This window comes from Chrysochloris asiatica, unplaced genomic scaffold (genome assembly GCF_000296735.1).
Source record: "Chrysochloris asiatica unplaced genomic scaffold, ChrAsi1.0 scaffold00296, whole genome shotgun sequence".
NCBI classification, from domain to species: Eukaryota; Metazoa; Chordata; class Mammalia; order Afrosoricida; family Chrysochloridae; genus Chrysochloris; species Chrysochloris asiatica.
The window spans coordinates 2,113,793-2,129,562 of NW_006408814.1; positions in this window are offsets into that span (position 1 = coordinate 2,113,793).

The following is a 15,770-nucleotide window of genomic DNA, read 5'->3' on the forward strand; positions in this document are numbered from 1 at the left end:
GCTAACTAGGAAAGACATCAGGAAAGAGCACATGCAAATACCCTGTGGCAGGCAAGCATGTTGGAGACAGAGAGTGAAGAAGCGAGTAAAGGGGAAACTGGCAGGAGAAGAGAAACTGGGCAAGGCTTGGCAGACCACAAAGAGTAGTTTGAATTTTCTCCTCAGAACCATGAAGTTTTGTTGTTGTGAAGTGCTGTCAAGTCGACCCATAGCGACCCTGTATAGGGTTTCCAAGGAGCAGCTGTTGAGCTTGAACTGTCAACCTTGCAGTTCAAACGGCTTTGCAGTCTGGCGCATTAACCCACAGCACCACAAGGAGGGGAATAATATGATCAAATTAATTTTTTATATATAAAAGATCCTTCTAGCTGCTGGGTGGAGGAGATAGTAAAGGAGGAAGCAAGAAATGTAGGGGACCTACCAGTAAGGGGGCTGGCATGAGGAGTTGTGAGAGGAAGCCAAGAGTTAGGGCTCCACAAGGACTTGAGGAGCTGAGGACCAGGAGACACTGAACCTCTTTTCCACCCCTCTGGACCCTGGGCCCCCTAGGGTTACTCTTTTCCTTTCAGTTCAGCCTGTTCTTGTTATTGTGGGACTGATTCCATGGATGACTCATTAGGACTTGGATTTCTTGTTCCAGCCGTCTCCTCTCCTCCAGTTACTTTGGGCTCCTTGAGGGGGACCTGTTGACCTCACCCCTCACCATCTGGGGAGTCAGCCAAGAGTCTTGCCAGCTGGAGGGAAGTTCAAGAGGAAGGAGCTTCAGACACCACCCACATTTTCCTGCCTCTGTGGTTTTGCTTGCCCTTTTCCCTCTGCCAGGGAACCCTCTTTCTGCAAGATCTGTTCATTCTTCCAGGGCCATCTCTTCTGGGAAATTCTCTGTGATGTCCTGAGGTTCTTCTCTCCTTTGCTCAGTACTTATCCTGTAGAAATGATCCTGACCTAGTTCCTAGTCCTTGCTCCTTATGGTGAGGGAGGCACGAGAGTGTATTGATGGAGTTGTGAACACAAGGATGTTAGGAACTAGAGTGGGGAATCAGTAGCATTCTGTAGAGATGTGTCAGTTGAGGGTTCCCAAATGAAGGGATATTTATACCTGGGTTTTGAAGGAGGAGTAAAAGTTCATGGTGGGAGAAAGTGAGAAAACATCCCATGTCAAAGAAATAGTGTGTAGTGGCACCAAGACATAATAAAGCATGTGTTTGGGGATGCTTGCAAGTCATTTCTGTAATGTATGTGTGGAAGGAGCATGGGGCACATAAATGTTTATTGAATGAATGAATCTTCTGGGGGAACACTGAGAAAGTTGAAACGGCTGCAGCAGAGTTTACAAACTGGTAGCATATGGGGTTAATCCATCAAATAAAGAGTTGTTGTTGTTGTTAATAAAGAGTAAGGAAAACCAAAACTTGAATTTGTTGTCAACACTTAAAAATTGGAAAGGGGCCCTGGTAGTGTAGTGCATTATGAGTTCGAATCTACCAGCCTCTCCATGGGAGAAAGATGAGGCTTTCTGCTCTTGTAAAGATAGACAGCCTTGGTGACCCTATACAGGGTGGCTGTGGGTTCGAACTGTCTCAGTGGCACACAACCACCGCCACCACTAAAACTGGGAAGCTTCACATAAACTTAAGCAAGTGGGTGGCCACTTTGCCCTTCAGACAGGCACATGCTGTTTAGCTCATTCCACTTTGCTCACTTCACTCATTCATGCTACTTCCTGGACCCTGTGGGCATCTGAGTTTGCCACCCTGGTCTGGAAAATATGCTCCTCAAGGTTCTGGACTATCAGCTGCTCACAGACATACAACAGGTGCTCCATAAACGCTCGTTGGTTAGATAGATGAGTGGTGTAGTGGTTTTAACACATGTCCACAATTTTTTTTTTTTTTTTTTAACATGCCTCCTTTCAAAAGACAAAGCCTAATTCCATTCCCATCCAGTGTGGTGTTGTGGTTAGGTGCCATCGGGTGGGTACCGACTCATAGCGGTATACACAACAGAACGAAACATTACCTGGTCATGGGCCAACCTCACTACTGTTGCCACGCTTGAGCCCACTGATGCTGCCACTTTGCCAATCCATCTCACTGGGGGTCTTCCTCTTTTTCTCTGACCCTCCACCTGACCAGACTGGTCCCTCCTGACAATATGTTCAAAGTATGAGAGATGAAGTCTGGCCATCTTGAAGTCTGCCAAGGAGCACTCTGGCTGCACTTCTTCCAACACAGATCTGTTGGTTCTTTTGGCAACCACAGTACTTTCAATATTTTCCTCCAACACCATAACTCAAAAGCATCACTTCTTCTACAGTCTTCCTTATTTACTGTCCAGCTTTCGCATGCATATGAGGTTATTGAAAATACCATGGCTTGGGTCAGGTGCACCTTAGTCCTCAAGCTGACATCTTTGCTCTTCAACACTTAAAAAAGGTCTTTGCAGCAGATTAACCTAATGCAATACATCGTTTGATTTCTTGACTGCTGCTTCCATGAGTGTTGATGGTTGATCCAAGAAGAATGAAGTCCTTGACAACTTCAATCTTTTCTCCATTGATAAGAATGTTGTTTATTGGTCCAGCAGTGAGGATTTTTGTGTTCTTTACATTAAGATGCAATCCATACAGAAAGCTATAGTCTTGATTTTCATCAGTAAGTATTTTAAGTTCTCTTTACATTCTGAAAGCAAGAGTATATCATCTGCATATTGCAAATTGTTAATGAGTCTTCCTCCAATCCTGATGCCACGTTTTTCTTCATATAACCCAGGTTGTCAGATTATTTGTTCAGCATACAGGTTGAGAAAGTATGGTGAAAGAATACAACCTTGTCGCACACCTTTCTTAATTTTAAACCTTTCAGTGTTCTCATGTTCTGTTTAAATAAAATGCCTCTTGGCCATGTACAGATACTTCATGAGCAAAATAAGTGTTCAGGAATACTCATACTTCACAATGTTGTCCATAGCTTGTCATGATCCATACAATTGAAAGCCTTTGTGTAGCCAATAAAGCATAGGTAAACATCTTTCTGGTAATCTCTGCTTTTAGCCAAGATCCATCAGACATCAGCAATGAGTTCCATGGCCTCTCATAAGCATACATTGACAGAGAACTTCCAGAAGTTCAATGTATTACCTTCAGTAAAACTTTATTCTCATAGGGTATCAAAGATACTGTCCAATGATTTCTGCATTCTATTGGGTCACCTCTCTTTGGAATGGGCACAAATATGGATCTCTTCCAATCAGCTGTTCAGATAGTTGTCTTCCAAATTTCTTGGCATAGATGAGTGAGTACCTCCTGTGCCACCCCACTTCAATTCCTGGTACCTTGTTCTTTACCAATTCCTTCAATGCACCTTGGACTTCTTCCTTCAGTATCATTGGCTTTTGATCATATGCTACCTCTTGAACAGTTGAATATCAACCATTTCCTTTTGGTACAGTGACTCTGTGTATTCCTTCCATCTTCTTTTGATGCTTACTGCATCATTCAATAATTTGCCCAAAGAATCCTTCAGTAATGAAAGTCAAGGCTTGAATTTTTCTTCAGTTCCCCTCGCTTGAGAAATGCTGAGTGTATTATTCCTTTTCAGTTTTCTGACTCCAGATCATTGCACATTTTGTTGTAACATTTGACTTTGTCTTCTTGAGCTGACCTTTGAAAATTTCTGGTCAGCTCTTGTATCTCCTCATTTTTTCCATTTGCTTTAGCATCTCTATGCTGGAGAGCAAGTTTCAGTGTCTCTTCTGACATCCATTTTGACCTTTTCTTTCTTGTTTATCTTCTTAATGACCTTTTGCTTTCTTCCTGTATAATGTTTTTGATGTCATCCCACAAGTCTTCTGGTCTTTAGTGTTTAATGTATCAAATCTGTTCTTCAGATGATCTCTAAATTCAGGTGGGAAATATTTAAGGTCATATTTTGGCTCTCGTGGACTTGTTTTCATTTTCTTCAGCTTCAGTTTGAATTTGCATATGAGCAATTGATGGTCTTTTCACAATCTGCCCTTGGCCTTGTTTTTTCTGATAATATGAAGCTTTTCCATCTTCTCTTTCAGCAGATGTAGTCAATTTGATTTCTGTGTATTCCATCTGGTGAGGTCTGTGTGTTTGCTGTCTAAAAAAGTTATTTGAAATTAACAAATCACTGGTTCTGCAGAATTCTATCACGTAATCTCCAGCATAATTTCTATCAAATTTCTATTGTAATTTCTATCCCATTCAGTATAGGCTGGACTTAATGACTCACTTAAAAAAAAAATTTTTTTTTGTCATTTAAAAGTTCAAACTTTAAAATTGTTATTATTTTTTTTACTTTTTATTGTGATTTGAGTGAAGATTTACAAAGCAAATTCATTTTCCATTCAACAATTCATATATGTTTTTGCTTTATGACATTGATATTGTACCCACCATGTAAAAGCACTCTTCCTATTTCCTTCCTATGTTTACCATTTTCATTCATCCTTCTTTCCTATCCATTCCTGCCTTTTAAGGTTTATCCCAGGGTAAATGCTGCTTTTTTCAATTTCATGTGGTTGATTTTTCTAAACCTCACGTTGTCTAAAGTTTAGCTGAAATTTGAGCCATGGAGGTGAGTTTAGTTTCAGTCCTTAAGAGAAACCCAGGACCGTAGTCTGGGGGAGCCCACCAATCTCTGTCAGGCCAGTAAATCTGATCTTTTATATTATTCTGAATTTTAGTTCACAGTTTTCTCCCATTCTACCTAGGACTCTCTGTTGTGATCCCTGTCAGCACTGAAAACCAGGCACCATCTAGTTCTTCTGGGCTTAGGGTCATGGAGGCTGAAGTCCATGTGGTCCATTAGTCCTTTGGATGAATTGTTTCCATGCATCTTTGACATCCCTCATTCTTCTTTGTGCTTTATAGGGAAAGACTAATCATTGCACCTTAGATGCCACTCACAAGCTTTTAAGACCTCAGTCACTACTCACCAAAGTGGGATGTAGAACATTGTTTTTGTGAACTATGTTATTCCAATTGTCCATGATGTCTCCCTTGACTATGGTCCCAAGCCTCCAGGCCAGGATTCACTTTTCAGTGACAGAATTTACAGTGTGTGGCTTCTGAAACTAGGTCATAAAACACATTGTGGCTCCTACCTCCCTCATTCTTGGATCATTTGTGCTAAGGGAAGCCAGTTGTCATGTTCAGAAACTCATGAGAGACCTTGAGTGAGAACCACCCAACTAAGTCACTTCCAAATAACTTGACCCACAGAAACTGAGATAATAAATGTTTATTGTTTATTCAAATGCTGCGTGGTGGGGTAATTATGCAATTGTTGTTGTTGTTAAGTGCCACTGAGTAAGTTCTGACTCTTTGTGACCCTGTATTGGATTTCCAAGGAGTGACTGGTGAGTGACCGATCTTGTGGTCGACCTTGTGGTCCCATGCTTTATTCTCCAGTGCCACACCAAGACTCCAATTATGCAATAGTAGATAACTAATACTGATGGATGGATGGATGGATGAGTGGGGGTGGAAATCAGATCCCAAACGGGCCTGTTACCCTGAGGAGCTGGAAGAAGCTTTTAATCCAGGAATAGCATGGTCTCCTCTAAGTTTTAAGCAGGTCACTCAGGCAGCTGGTTGGGGGAGAATAGAGTTGATAAATTGTGAGTCCAAGAAGTCAGCAAGAAATCGGACCAATCACCCTTAAGAGACAGAGTGCCCTGTGTCTCCAAATCCAGCTTCCTGAAGCAGTGATCCCATCCAAGTCCTCCCCACCCCATGGTGCTGACTTCATCATCTCTTGATGCTGGCCAGCCCCCTGAGTTGTGGAGGAGGTCATGACATTGACATTTCTTAAAGGCCAAGTCATCCTTTCACTCAGAGTCCTCTTGGTGTGGAGGAAGCATTTTCTCCCTCAGATGGTGGGGATTTAGGGCAGAGTCAGGGCCTGTATGAAACAGAGAGAAGGAACAAGGAGCTGCAGCCCTCTGTGAAGACCACTGGCCCCACGGGCCCCCTTGGCATGATGAGGAGCCATAGCCACCACCCAGCTAAGCCCATGGGGACAGGTCAATCCTGAGATCCAGTGTATTGGGCTTGTTTGAAAAGGCACAGTACATATGTTGAGCAACATAACATATATTTGTAGAAGCGTATCTTTTAGATAATCCCAGAAGTGAAAATGTGTATGTAGCTTTGTTAGACATGACCACATTACTTTCAATAGCACTCTACCAATTGGTATTCCCATCAGCAATATCTGTAACTGACTGACTGCTCAAAGCCTTGCCAGTTTGATAGATGATAAATAGTGTTTTAATGCAGTTTTAATTTACATGAAAACTTTTTGTATGTATAAGGTTATTTGTATTACTAAAAAAATGTATAAGGTCATATGTATTGCTAAAAAAAAAAAGGAGTTCTGGTGAGGCACTGTGAGTTAATGCACCAGACTGCAAAGCTCTTTGAATAGCAAGGTTGACAGTTCAAACTGACCAGCTGCTCCTTGGAAAACCTATACAGGGTCACTATGGGTCGGAACTGACTTGACAGCACTTAATAGCAAAAACAACAACAAGCAAAAAGAAAAGAAAAGAAAAACAAGGTGTATAGGAGTATATGTAGTATGTTCGTTTATGTAAGAAAAATTAATTGATTTGTTACAAAAACTCAAGAAGGATAAATTCAAAACTTACTGAAAGTGATTACTCAGACTTGGTGGGAATGCAATAGAGAAAATAAGAGATGGGAGAAGGGTATCTCTGAATATTTTAACGATAGTTTTGAGTTTTTGAACCATGTAAATATTTTCCATGTTCAAAAACAAAGTTAAATAAAGATTTAAAAGTCAATTCTTAATTTGAGTATAAAGAAAAACAGATGAGTTTAACTACATACTAAAATAATAATATAACCACACAAAGAAAACAGTTAATTCAAGTAACTTTGGCCACAGGACTCTGACAACATATGCAGATATACCTTAAGGATAAAAAGAACTACAAAGAAATCTTGAACTTTACTTTGTAGTAGTTGATAGGTGTTGTTGTTGTGTGCTGTTGAATCGGTTCTTACTCATAGTGACCTACATAGCATTTCCAAGAGCAGCTAGTGGATTTGAACCCCGAACTTTCAGTTAGCAGCCCAGAGCTTATCCTATAGAAACACACCTGGGGTATTGGTGTTAAATTTCTAAAAATATTGTCTGTGCATTGTGTAATAGAAGAAATGAATACAAACACACTGGTGCTTGGGGAAATAGGATTCTCATTGTGGAAAAGGAAGTTACAAATATGAAATGGAAGATGTTTCTGTGGGTATGGGCTTTAATTGGAGAGCTCATAATGAGTTCATGTTTTAAAATACACACGTACGTATACTCACTAGCTCTGCCCGCTAAAAGGGACCTCCATCTCAGTGAACATACCTAGTGTCCACATTTTGGTTCTTAAATACCATGTCCTTCTAGATGGAACCAATGTCTTTACAGAAATGGCTCATTCCAAGTCTGGAGCAGAGAAAGTAGAAGTCTGAAAGCATCTGGTGTCAAAAGCAAGGAAATACTCCAAGAATGATGAGGTCAGGTCAAAAGAAGTCAACTGGAAGGGGCTTCCCTTAGCCAAAGTTCAGAAGAGTTACTCGTCAAAAGAACAATGGTGTACATTTCTCACTTTTGGAGTGAGACGTTATAGACAAGCAAAGAAAAAAGTTAGAATAACCTGTGTAGTAATTAATTCAAGTAAAAAAATCAGTGTGACTCATGTTTTGTTTACTATAGATACAAATGTATGTAGATAGATATAGAAACATAAAAATATGCATAAGTATGTGTGCATACATAGTTTAGTATTGTTATTGTTGTTAAGTACCATCAAGTTGTTTCCAACTCATAGCAACCCTGCATAGGGTTTCTGAAGAATGGTTGGTGAATTAGAACCATCGACCTTGCAGTTCACACCAACCTTGCAGTCCAGTGCTTATCCTACAGTGCCATACCAGGACTCCACAGTTTAGTATGCTGTTGCTGTTGTTAAGTGGCATTGAGTCGATTCTGACTCATAGCGACCCTGTATAGGGTTTCCAAGGAGAAGCTGGTGAGCTTGCGGTTCAAACTGACTATGCAGTCCAGTGCATTAACACACAGCACCACACCAGGACTCAGCACTGATGGTGGCTGTGTGCCATGGAGTCCGTTCTGACTCATAGCAGTTTTTGAGGCTGTAAATATTTATGGGAGCAGAAAGCCTCATCTTTCTCACTCAGAACAGCTGGTAGTTTCGAACAGCTGACCTTGAGGTTAGCAGCCCAACTTGTAACCACTACACTACCAGAGCTCCATAGTTCAGTATATAGATATATATTCCCTTTCTCTGTAAGCTGAGAGAGCCTAGAAGCAATGACATCCCAGTAGCAACACACATGCCCAGCACTCAGATTTTGGTTTCTAATACCATTCTTCAATGAAAAGAACCAGAATTCCTTAGAGAAATGGCTGATTCTAGGACTGGGCAGGAAATATACAAGATGAAATTGGAGAATTGGAGCATCTTGATTTATCTTTCCTGGGTTTCTTGTAGAAAATGCTTTAAAACAGACTCATAATGATGAGGTATGTCAAGAAGCACAGGGTCCAACAGAAAGAGCTCCCGATGTCCAAGGCTGGAATACTTTGAGCAACAAAATTTTGTGGTGCTATGGGTTAATGCTCTGAACTGCCAAATCAGTTTGAACTGCAGGGTCAGTGGTTCAAGCTCAACAGCCACTCCTAGGAAACCCTATACAGGGTCACTATGAATTGGAACCAACTCAATGACACTTAACAACAACAACAGTATAACCCAAAAGAGTTCTGGTAGGGTAGTGGATTATGAGCTGGGCTGCTAACTGCAGGTCAGCAGTTTGAATCTACCAGTTGCTATCGGGAGAACGATGAGGCTTTCTGCTCTGGTAAACATTAACAGCTTCAGAAATCCCATACACGGTTGCTATAAGTCAGAACAGACTCACCGCCACCACTAGTATAACTCAAGGTATTTTAAAAAGTTTTCTTTAAGCACATACTGATATAAATAAATGACTGGGTAAGTTAAGTATAATACAAAGACAAATTTCTCATGCAAAATAATTCCAAATAATTAATGTAGATATTCTGTCTTCAAGAAAGTAGAGCATACTTCCCCACATCTGCGGTGTGAGCTGTGTTAGTGACTTACTTCCAAAAAGTGCTGTACAGAAAAGGGGTGGGGGAAGAGTAACTTTATGGTGGAGAAAGCTGATCTCCTCAGCCAGGCGAACAATGTTATAATAGCAAAAGGTCAAGTTGATAGCATACATCCTTGACATGATGTGATGAAAATGGTTCTCTTAGTCTTCCTCCCCCAAACCCAGAACCCCAGTCTAATCATGAAAGAAGTATCAGGTCAGTCCCAGGTGAGGGGCATCCTATGAGATACATGACCAGCACGCCTCAAAACTGTCAATATCATCAAAAAAGAAGAAACGTTTCCAAAACTGTCACAGTCAAAAGGACTCAAAAGAGACATAATGGCTAAATGCAATGTGGTACCCTGGATAAGGTCTTGGAACAGAAAAAGAGCATTAAGTGAAAACTAGGGAAATCTGGATGAACTATGTATTAGTCAATAACAACGTATCAATATTGATTTATTAATTGTGAAAAATGTACCACAACAATGTAAAATGATACTAATAGGGAGACAGGGTGTGGGCTACATGGGAAATCTCTGTACTAATTTCACAACTTTTCTGTAAATCTAAAGCTTTTCCAAAAAAAAAAAAAAAAAATTTAAGTTCATTTTTCAAATTAACAACAGTAGCAATAGATTTCAACAAATGAAAAATCTTTAAGACTCCATGAATCCTTATAAATGTTCAGAGAGAGAGACAGATTAAGAGAATGGAAAAGTTCTTTCTTACAGTACAATGTTGTGATGGCTAAAACTGTGTGTCAACTTAGTTGGGTATCTTGGCAGTCATTCTCCATGAGATTTTTTTTTTTTTTTAAATTTTTATTGTGAATTGAATGAAGGTTTATAGAGCAGATCATCATGTTTACATTCAACAAATCATATACTTTGCTTCATTATATGGCTGCAATGCCCCCACGCACCAACAGTTAACAGCATTTACCTCTATTCACTTTAACCACTGCATTCCTCCTTATGTCTCCCACAACCCCCTCCAATTGTATATTGTCTGCTCTGTCACCCATATCAATGCGTGTCTACCCTCTAGCATATGTATCATTTCCTCTTCCCCTCAAAACCATCATAGATTGTTTCTTTTATCAAGAATCCCCCTCTTTTTCCCTTTGATGTACAAAAAAATAAAAAACAAAAACCACATAGGGATATATAATTGTTTAAACAACCAAGGGGCACATTCTGGAAGCCAGTCTCCTGGCTTCCAGCACACAACCTTTCACTTTCCATGAGTCTAGAGTCCTCAGCTGTTCAATCTCTCCATGTCATCACCTCTGTCTCCATCTTTGTTGTAGCTACTTCTCTGGTTAGGCTCCTACATTCAGCTCATCTTCTTCTCTCTTGAAGGTCCTGGGGTCCTCTGTTCCTGGAATGTAAGATTAACTACTCCCCACTTTTTGTTACACATCTTCTACCTTTAAAGCTGTGACAATTGCAATTAGGTGTGATAACAATTACTCACTATTGAAATGAATCCTATCCCCATATCCTTTCAATAGACCCATCTAGACAAGAGAAAAACTACTCAGTGGGAGTTTTACATTCCCCACCCCACCCCCACATACTCTGAAACTAAACTCCTTCTTGAAAACTTGTAAGCCAGCCACTTTGTGCCTTTATAGCCTCCCTTCCCCTACCCCATTTTAGGTAGACAATGACTGAGTTGCCCGTCCCTACTAACCCTGCATGCAGAGGTAGTTTGATTCTTGATGTGAAGATTCCTTTCCTCTTGGCTGGTATTTTGAGCTACTACATCTATAAGTATAGGTCAAGTTCACCATGATGAGATGTAATCACTTTCGTGGTGAACCAGTCGGTTGAAAGGGAGCTTCCTCAGGAGGTGTGACCTACACCCAGTCTATGTGGACATCTGGCAAAGCTCTCAGGCTTTCTGCTCAATCTGGATCCTTTATCTGGCTCATAATCATTTGGTCTTCGAATTTGAGCCAGCAGCCTGCCATCTTACCTGCCAGTCTAAGACTCATTAGCTTTCAAAGCTCGTGAACTAGCAGCCTGCTGAATGCCTGACAATCAGATTTTCAGCTCCTGCAGCTAATGGGTTAGGAGAAGTCTCTTCACCTGGTGTCTGACGCAGAGACTTGGGACTTGTCAGTCTCTACAACATGTGAATCATTTCCTTGAGATAAACTTCTCTTGATACATATATAAACTTCACTGGTTTTGCTTTTTAGGGAACACAACCTACTAGTAGGTCTTAATAGCCTTGGAGTCCTGGTGTGGTGTTGTGGGTTAATGCGCTGGACTGCAAAGTTGGTTTGAACCACAAGGTCAGTGGTTCAGTTCACCAACTACTTCTCAGAAACCCTATACAGGGTCGCTATGGGTTAGAACTGACTTGATGGCACTTAACAACAACAATAAAACAGAGGAATGATAGAATTGGAGGGAAGGAATCCCCAATCCATAGCCCCTTTACTTATGGACCGAATTGTGTCCCCCAACATAAATTTTTGTTCTAACTCCTGTTGTTGTTAAGTACCATGGAGTCGGTTCTGACTCATAGTGACCCTGCACAGGGTTTCTGAGGCTGCAAATCTTTATGGGAGCAGAAAGCCTCATCTTTCTCCAGTGGAACAGCTGGTGGTTTCGAACTGCTGACCTTGCAGTTCACAGCCCGATTCGTAACCACTACACTACCAGAGCTACTTTCTTCTAATTTAAGCAGAATGTCATGGGATTCATAATTTTTCATTCATTCATTCAACAAATACTGATTTGCAAAACTTGGCACTCACATGTACGCTCACTCCTTCCATATTCATGGTGTTGTTAAGTGCCATCAAGTCAGTTCCAACTCATAACGACACTCTACAGGGTTTCCGAGGAGCAGCTGGTGGATTTTAAGCACCCACCTTTTGGTAAGCAATCCAGTGCTTATTATACAGTGCCATGCCAGGACTCCATACTGATGGTAAACATCACTAATCGAGCATGGACCTTCCTGATAAAATACAACAATCTCAGACTCCTCCTAACCCAAAGTCTAGGTAACCATTACCAATCTAAGTTAGCACTGTGGAAAATACACAGACTCTGGAGGTGGGTGACTTGGGCTTTAATACTTCCTTAAAACTTGGGTCAAACTTTAAGGAAGTATTCCTTAGATTCCATGCTCATCTTTGGGTAGAAGCACCACATTGGATGGTTGTACCAGGACTCCATGGAGTGGGGAGAAGTTCTCCAGAGAAACCAGAAAAGGGATGGGAGCACAGATTATGCTAACAAAGACTTTGGGATAATTGCTTGCTTCATAAAACACTGGAATGGGGAAGAAAAAGATGGAAAATGCCAAGGCTGCTTCTCTCGATGGCCTTGTCGTTTAGCAGGGGAAATAGGATATTTAAATAAGTTTTCGGATACCAGATCATAGGGTGCCAGTGAAGAAGAATCTGTGCATGCACAGGTACCTCAGTTACAGTCTCTTCTTCTAGGATGCCCACAGTTTGGTGGAAGAGGTAGAGATGGAAATAATTCATGAAAACAGAAACTCTCTGAGTCCCTGAAAGAGACTTACAAGTTTACCTTGTTCACCTGTCTTGATGTAGAACAGGAAGTTCCACCCAGAGTGAGGTAACTCACACAATGCCATATTATTCTATCCGGACAGCTATCTGTCATACTGGGCTTGTTTCTCAAACTACTTCATGGTAGAGAAACCCAAAGTATATTTGAAGGGACTTCAAAAAGTTGTGGAAAAATTCCATTATCTTTTCATTCCATTTTCCACGAAATTTTTGAAGACCCTACATACTTAGAGGCCCTGAGTTTGAGTCTCTGCTTGCTCCCTGGGGAGTCTGGGGGATTTGTCTATATTCTCTGAACCTCAGTTTTCTCACATGTACAATGGAAACAGTAACTTCTGCTTTGCTTCCCTCTCCAGCCTACTGTGAGCCTATAGTCATGATCATTCGTCATGTTCTACAAGGGACGGAGGTCATGGAACGTGTCTATTAAGTCCCCACTCTGTGTCAGGGACAGTGTGCTGGCCACTATGGGCATAACTCAACAAGTGGCCCCTAACCTAGTGTAGCTTGAAGTCTAGTAGGGGATCGAATCTTAATAATGAATGTATCATACAGATGGTGGTAGGTCTTTAAAGGCAACAAACAAACAAACAAAAAAACACATATCAAATGAATACACTAGATGCTGAGGGATGTGGGAGGGATGCCCTGGGGGCATAAACTGAAATCTGAAGAAAAGGGGAAGCTAACTAGGAAAGACATCAGGAAAGAGCACATGCAAATACCCTGTGGCAGGCAAGCATGTTGGAGACAGAGAGTGAAGAAGCGAGTAAAGGGGAAACTGGCAGGAGAAGAGAAACTGGGCAAGGCTTGGCAGACCACAAAGAGTAGTTTGAATTTTCTCCTCAGAACCATGAAGTTTTGTTGTTGTGAAGTGCTGTCAAGTCGACCCATAGCGACCCTGTATAGGGTTTCCAAGGAGCAGCTGTTGAGCTTGAACTGTCAACCTTGCAGTTCAAACGGCTTTGCAGTCTGGCGCATTAACCCACAGCACCACAAGGAGGGGAATAATATGATCAAATTAATTTTTTATATATAAAAGATCCTTCTAGCTGCTGGGTGGAGGAGATAGTAAAGGAGGAAGCAAGAAATGTAGGGGACCTACCAGTAAGGGGGCTGGCATGAGGAGTTGTGAGAGGAAGCCAAGAGTTAGGGCTCCACAAGGACTTGAGGAGCTGAGGACCAGGAGACACTGAACCTCTTTTCCACCCCTCTGGACCCTGGGCCCCCTAGGGTTACTCTTTTCCTTTCAGTTCAGCCTGTTCTTGTTATTGTGGGACTGATTCCATGGATGACTCATTAGGACTTGGATTTCTTGTTCCAGCCGTCTCCTCTCCTCCAGTTACTTTGGGCTCCTTGAGGGGGACCTGTTGACCTCACCCCTCACCATCTGGGGAGTCAGCCAAGAGTCTTGCCAGCTGGAGGGAAGTTCAAGAGGAAGGAGCTTCAGACACCACCCACATTTTCCTGCCTCTGTGGTTTTGCTTGCCCTTTTCCCTCTGCCAGGGAACCCTCTTTCTGCAAGATCTGTTCATTCTTCCAGGGCCATCTCTTCTGGGAAATTCTCTGTGATGTCCTGAGGTTCTTCTCTCCTTTGCTCAGTACTTATCCTGTAGAAATGATCCTGACCTAGTTCCTAGTCCTTGCTCCTTATGGTGAGGGAGGCACGAGAGTGTATTGATGGAGTTGTGAACACAAGGATGTTAGGAACTAGAGTGGGGAATCAGTAGCATTCTGTAGAGATGTGTCAGTTGAGGGTTCCCAAATGAAGGGATATTTATACCTGGGTTTTGAAGGAGGAGTAAAAGTTCATGGTGGGAGAAAGTGAGAAAACATCCCATGTCAAAGAAATAGTGTGTAGTGGCACCAAGACATAATAAAGCATGTGTTTGGGGATGCTTGCAAGTCATTTCTGTAATGTATGTGTGGAAGGAGCATGGGGCACATAAATGTTTATTGAATGAATGAATCTTCTGGGGGAACACTGAGAAAGTTGAAACGGCTGCAGCAGAGTTTACAAACTGGTAGCATATGGGGTTAATCCATCAAATAAAGAGTTGTTGTTGTTGTTAATAAAGAGTAAGGAAAACCAAAACTTGAATTTGTTGTCAACACTTAAAAATTGGAAAGGGGCCCTGGTAGTGTAGTGCATTATGAGTTCGAATCTACCAGCCTCTCCATGGGAGAAAGATGAGGCTTTCTGCTCTTGTAAAGATAGACAGCCTTGGTGACCCTATACAGGGTGGCTGTGGGTTCGAACTGTCTCAGTGGCACACAACCACCGCCACCACTAAAACTGGGAAGCTTCACATAAACTTAAGCAAGTGGGTGGCCACTTTGCCCTTCAGACAGGCACATGCTGTTTAGCTCATTCCACTTTGCTCACTTCACTCATTCATGCTACTTCCTGGACCCTGTGGGCATCTGAGTTTGCCACCCTGGTCTGGAAAATATGCTCCTCAAGGTTCTGGACTATCAGCTGCTCACAGACATACAACAGGTGCTCCATAAACGCTCGTTGGTTAGATAGATGAGTGGTGTAGTGGTTTTAACACATGTCCACAATTTTTTTTTTTTTTTTTTAACATGCCTCCTTTCAAAAGACAAAGCCTAATTCCATTCCCATCCAGTGTGGTGTTGTGGTTAGGTGCCATCGGGTGGGTACCGACTCATAGCGGTATACACAACAGAACGAAACATTACCTGGTCATGGGCCAACCTCACTACTGTTGCCACGCTTGAGCCCACTGATGCTGCCACTTTGCCAATCCATCTCACTGGGGGTCTTCCTCTTTTTCTCTGACCCTCCACCTGACCAGACTGGTCCCTCCTGACAATATGTTCAAAGTATGAGAGATGAAGTCTGGCCATCTTGAAGTCTGCCAAGGAGCACTCTGGCTGCACTTCTTCCAACACAGATCTGTTGGTTCTTTTGGCAACCACAGTACTTTCAATATTTTCCTCCAACACCATAACTCAAAAGCATCACTTCTTCTACAGTCTTCCTTATTTACTGTCCAG